Raw genomic sequence first — 5,046 nt, 5'->3', positions numbered from 1 at the left:
ACACACACACACACACACACACACACACACACACACACACACACACGTAATTGTCTACACACCTTGTCCACCTTAAGAATTATCAAGCCTGACCTGTTTTAGAGTTTTTCTGCTGATCCAATCCCGCTCTTTCTTTTACAGCGGGAATGAAAGTTTCCCACAGACAATATGCATTTTATGAGCTTTATGAGCACACAGACAGTTGTGCAGTTACATTTTATGTGATCAACACTGAGAAAATTTACTAATTACATTCTTGTTTACTAGTTACATTCATGTGAGGGGAAACTGAGGGGTTCCCTCACATGATGCAGTCCTGGGTGGTTGCCCATGTCGCCCATATCAGAAACGCCACTGCACCTCAGTGATTGTGTCAATAGGACAGTCCCCAAGGAAGAAAACCTGCATTAGTGTATTTAAATACAGATATGTTGGTTATATTTAGGGCTGTTGTAAACGAATATTTTAGTAATCGAGTAATCCATTGATTACTCTTACGATTAATCGAGTAATTGGATAAAAAAAAGATCAAATAAAACATTGTTAAATCTAACGTAACAGCAGTATTACTATTGCATATCAACATCAGTCCTATTTTTCACAGTTGAGCTTGCCAGCAATAACTTTTCTGTAGTTTAGAAAATTAACTCGTAACAATAAAAGCTCACTTTCTAAGTTAACCTGAAGAAAAGTTATACAAAAATCTGAAATTATATTCAATTCAATAATAAAGAGGCAGACTCACAAATACGCTTATAAAAATGTCTATACTCCAGCTTTTCGCTTATGCATTCATCTTCAGTCAATTTAATAGATGAACCCTCACCTTGCCCAAACATTTATAGCTTTTGTGTTTGTTAGCGACAGGATTTGACACCTTCGTTCGTCACACACAGAAACAGATCTACCAGCTACATGTCGTCATGGTGTGCTCCGCCACCCATTTGTTGAGACCAAGATGATATGAAATAAATTTTCCAGTTCGTCCGTAAAGCTACACTTAAATTAATTATCTAATGCGCAGCCGCCCACTGTGTTCAGTCTATCCGCTCACCTGTGTATAAGCACAGGTGAGCGGATACCTGTGCTACCTGGTGGCCGTTCGCTCTGAACCGGCCACCAGGCAGCAGCTCCGGGAGGAGAAAAGCCTACCATACTCCAAGCATCGCGCCAGTCATTTAAGGATGCTTATTGGTCCCCCGAAAATCAACAAAGACCCGGACCATTATCATCAATCAATAAAATCCTCCCAGGCCAAACTTGAAAACTGGACGTTATGCTGCTAACACTTAGCTTTCGTCAACAACTCAGGTGGAAGTGAGATCACTGCGCAGCGCAAGTAATAACCCAGCTGGAACATGGTGCGCTAAATAATAAAATATAACTGAACGACGCTTTGAGGCAGATAAATTTTCCTCAAGGAATTTTAATAATCAAGCTACGCAAATCACTCGAGGAATCGTTTCAGCCCAGTTATATTGTTTAGTTGCTACAGTTTTATCACATAGCGGCTCCACAGGTTCAGACGTTCACCACGGTCATTCAGTTTGAATCTAAAGTGCTACGAGACTGCAGCTGTCACGTTCGGCTTTTTAAACCTACGTTTCCCCATTTTGCTCCTCCTCACTGGGCTTTATGCTATGCTCTGTGGTTGGAGACTAGGGGCCCAGCAGGTAACTGAGCTAATGGTCACACAGTGACCGAAGACAGCGCTCTTCATTCATTTCTATGGAGTTTGTGCGGTGTGAGACGTGCACAGACAGAAAGTTGAAACTTTTTCAACTTTTGTAGCTGTATGTACTTTTGTAGCCTGAGTGGCGGAAAACTGAGAGTTGTAACTCCCTGGTTGTTAAGCCGTTACCAAGAAACCAATAATGGAGGAGTAATCTAAAAATCTTAAACCATCAGCAATAAAACCAAAGCAGCAAATGTTGTAGAGTACAACAGTTGTCTCATTGTCAATTCTTCTGGCCGTTACTGTCCATACTCAGCTAGCCTGCCTTCAATACAGCTTGAAGGTTGGCTAATCGTGAAACAGTACTAATACAGTAAACTAAAAAAAAAATGTGCCCATTGCACACAGTATGTCTACCCTTAAACATTGCTCAGCCTTCTGGCATTACATCAGCACACTCATCCTCAGCACATTTCACACTTGGACTAACTGAGCTACCATCTGATCATCACTCTGTTGGTCCTTTGAAACACATCAAGGATATAAAGATATTTGTGAGTTCTGATGGTGAGAGCAGTCTCCATAAACTGAAGTGGATCAGTGTACTTACAACACACCAAGTAGAATCTATAGCTTGTACTCACTGTTTTGGGTGAGTGCGCTCAGCAGGCAGTCCAGGCTGCTCTCCGTGCTGTCAGTGGTATTGTCTGTAGACGCCAGCTTCAGCTTCTCCAGCGCTTCCCTAAGGCTCTCTGAACACAAACACATCACTATTAGGACCACAGCGAGCAACCATCAGCCGCATATGCAACACCTTGGATTGTTTTGGCCAGTTTATCGCAGTGTGTGGGGTTTTCCTCGACTGGGAGCAAGAACACAGCCTGGTGAATGTGACAGATAGCCAATCAGAAAGCACGGATTCCCCTCCGTGCTTTCTGAGGGGAGAGCACGGAGGGGAATCCCAAACAGCTGACACGGCGCAACCCAAAGTCCGGTGTACATCGGACATGATATGTGGAAACAACATTAATGTTTATTCAACATTTCATGCAAAGAATTTCTGCATAAATGACAAGGAGAGTGGGAATGAAATTGCTACCGCAATTGATATACCTGGTAACCTTTCAGCTGTTCATCGTTAACGAGACATAAATAGGTTGTTTACTCTAAATTCACATATGCTGTAGTGGATTTTTACGGGATTTTCTATCTGAAATCTGAATGTCGGTGAGATAAATCGGTTTGTGTGTGGTATGTTGCTCTTGCCGTGTGGCTGGACAACACACACAGCACGATTGAAGCTGATCGAACCAGTTATACATCCGATTTTTTTTTTCAGCTAGTGTGTCTCTCAGGTTTTGAAAATGGGCAATCGGCTGACAATTCCAAAATTGTGTAGTGTGAACTGAGCATTACACAAAGGAAATGAGAAAGGGAGGGGTCAGTGGAGAGCCACTGGAGTAGAGCCTTTTTTTCATTCAGTGTCATAAATAGAATGAGAAAAAAGCAGGAAGAAACGATAAAGACGATAAATTAAAATTAGGTCGATAATTTTCATTTATCGTGCAATTAATTGATTTATCACGACATGCCTAAGTGCAATAGCTGTGTCATTTGGACCTCAACACAGAGGTCTCAAGAGAAGCTTAGGAGTTCCAACTGCCTACCCAATACAACTTAAATTAAAGCTGCAAGTAGCATTGGAGGCCCTTGAGGCTCAATGGCATGGCCCTGCTCTAATGGTGACCGCAGGAGCTCCAGCAACGCCACCCACTCGCCACGTCATCGCTCTTGCGCAGTTCCTGCACCCATCCACTAGGTGATGCACACTGATGTGTTCAGCAGTCCTTCCTGAAGATCTGGTGCAGATCAATCGATGCGTTAAGGAAATATAGATTATGGGCCTAGGGGCCGCAGTGGAGTCAAATTACAATTTAAGTCTATTGGGCTCTTTAGAGGTTATAGGTCAATCATATCAAGATTGGTGCAAATCAGATGATGCATGTATGATTTAGAGACAACCATATACATATGGCGAAGGATTAGAAATCGCCATTCAGCCATGCCCACGTACTCCTGCCAGCAGCTAGTGTTGAGAGGATTTACCATCATGATGTAGTAAAAAGAAGAAAAACTGGGAAAACTGTGACTTCTTGTTGAAAGGGGGTGTGGCTAAGGTGATGTCACCAATTGACCATATGAATGTGATTAACTCTAGTCTGTGATGACCCAAAACATTTGATGCATGTGGGAGCTTTTGTGTGGAAGTTATTCCACCTCGATGTTTCAAGGCGAATAGTCAGGTTTTGAGGGTTGACCACACCCACATACTTTAATGTACAAAAAAAGATTTTGATAACTTTTGACCTTCAATGCCTCAAGCCTGTGCTGACTGATTTTGAAGACCTCAAAAGCCTTAAGAGGAGTTCGTTCAGATACGACATGCATAAAAGAAACAAAATGGTAGCTTTGATACAAAGTGTCCAACTTCCCGATGGGCTTAGATCAGTTGTCCCCAACTCCCGGGCCGTGGACCAATTGGTACCGGACCGCACAACAAATAAATATTTCTGTTATGCATTATCTGAGTCTCGAGGATCTTTTATTTTGAAAATCCTTTAACCAAATTCTCTCAGTTACGTCTTGAGCGCCAACACTGAGCCCACAAGCAGCAAAATGAGTAAGAAACAGATCAGATGTTTTTGGATAGTTTCTTTGTGAAGGGGAAAAAGGCCCAGAGAAGAGACAGGAGAATGGATTTATCCCAGTATTCCCACATTCGCATATGTGGTGATTCCCACATTCCAAGCCCGATCTTGCATGATATGCGGCGACCTGCTAATGAGGCAACAAAGCTTCAAACTGCTTTGCCATAAGCAACACTTTGGGTGTCATTGTTTCTCATCACTCCCAGATGTGACCGTCTCGTTTCTAAGAAACAAGCGCAGGGCTCCCATTAATTTGTCGTTATCGTGAGTTAAAATTTTCATGAAAATAAAATGTTTGTTCTTGTTGCGCATCTGAATCTTATTTTGAATGGATGTGTAAACGTTACCATAGCGACCAGAGTCAGAGAGCGTTAGGGCAGTGGTCGAGACGAGAGAGAGGAGTAGAGCTTATGAGTCTTAAGTCTGGTTCACACGGCACGATTTAAGAATTGTCTGCCGATTCTCCAAACCTCTGTGACCACACAGGAGCCAATACAAGTACAGCAGGTTCGATTGGTTCCTGTGTCCAGCCACACGGCAGGAGAAACACACCACACACGAACCAATTTCACTCACGAACATCCCGGTTCCAGAAGAAAATCCTGTAAAAAAAGAAAAGGCGTTTGATAAAAGACAGAGAGAGCAGCCACTCTATTTGCTGCA

At 42.6% G+C, this 5,046-nt stretch overlaps 1 long non-coding RNA gene across 1 annotated transcript in view; it reads right to left on the bottom strand.

Moving 5' to 3' along the window:
* Positions 1–2,319: 2,319 nt before the first annotated feature.
* The window catches only part of LOC106942610 (uncharacterized), a 10,345-nt gene continuing 7,618 nt past the window's right edge, over positions 2,320–5,046 (bottom strand). Inside the window, exon 2 of the long non-coding RNA XR_001423667.1 lies at positions 2,320–2,427. This is a non-coding gene — a long non-coding RNA (uncharacterized LOC106942610). The remainder of the gene's footprint in view (positions 2,428–5,046) is intronic.

The sequence above is a fragment of the Poecilia latipinna genome, unplaced genomic scaffold, assembly GCF_001443285.1.
Source record: "Poecilia latipinna isolate Pla-1442-1.1 unplaced genomic scaffold, P_latipinna-1.0 Scaffold4415, whole genome shotgun sequence".
Classification (NCBI taxonomy): domain Eukaryota; kingdom Metazoa; phylum Chordata; class Actinopteri; order Cyprinodontiformes; family Poeciliidae; genus Poecilia; species Poecilia latipinna.
This window is presented reverse-complemented; position numbering and strand designations above follow the sequence as displayed.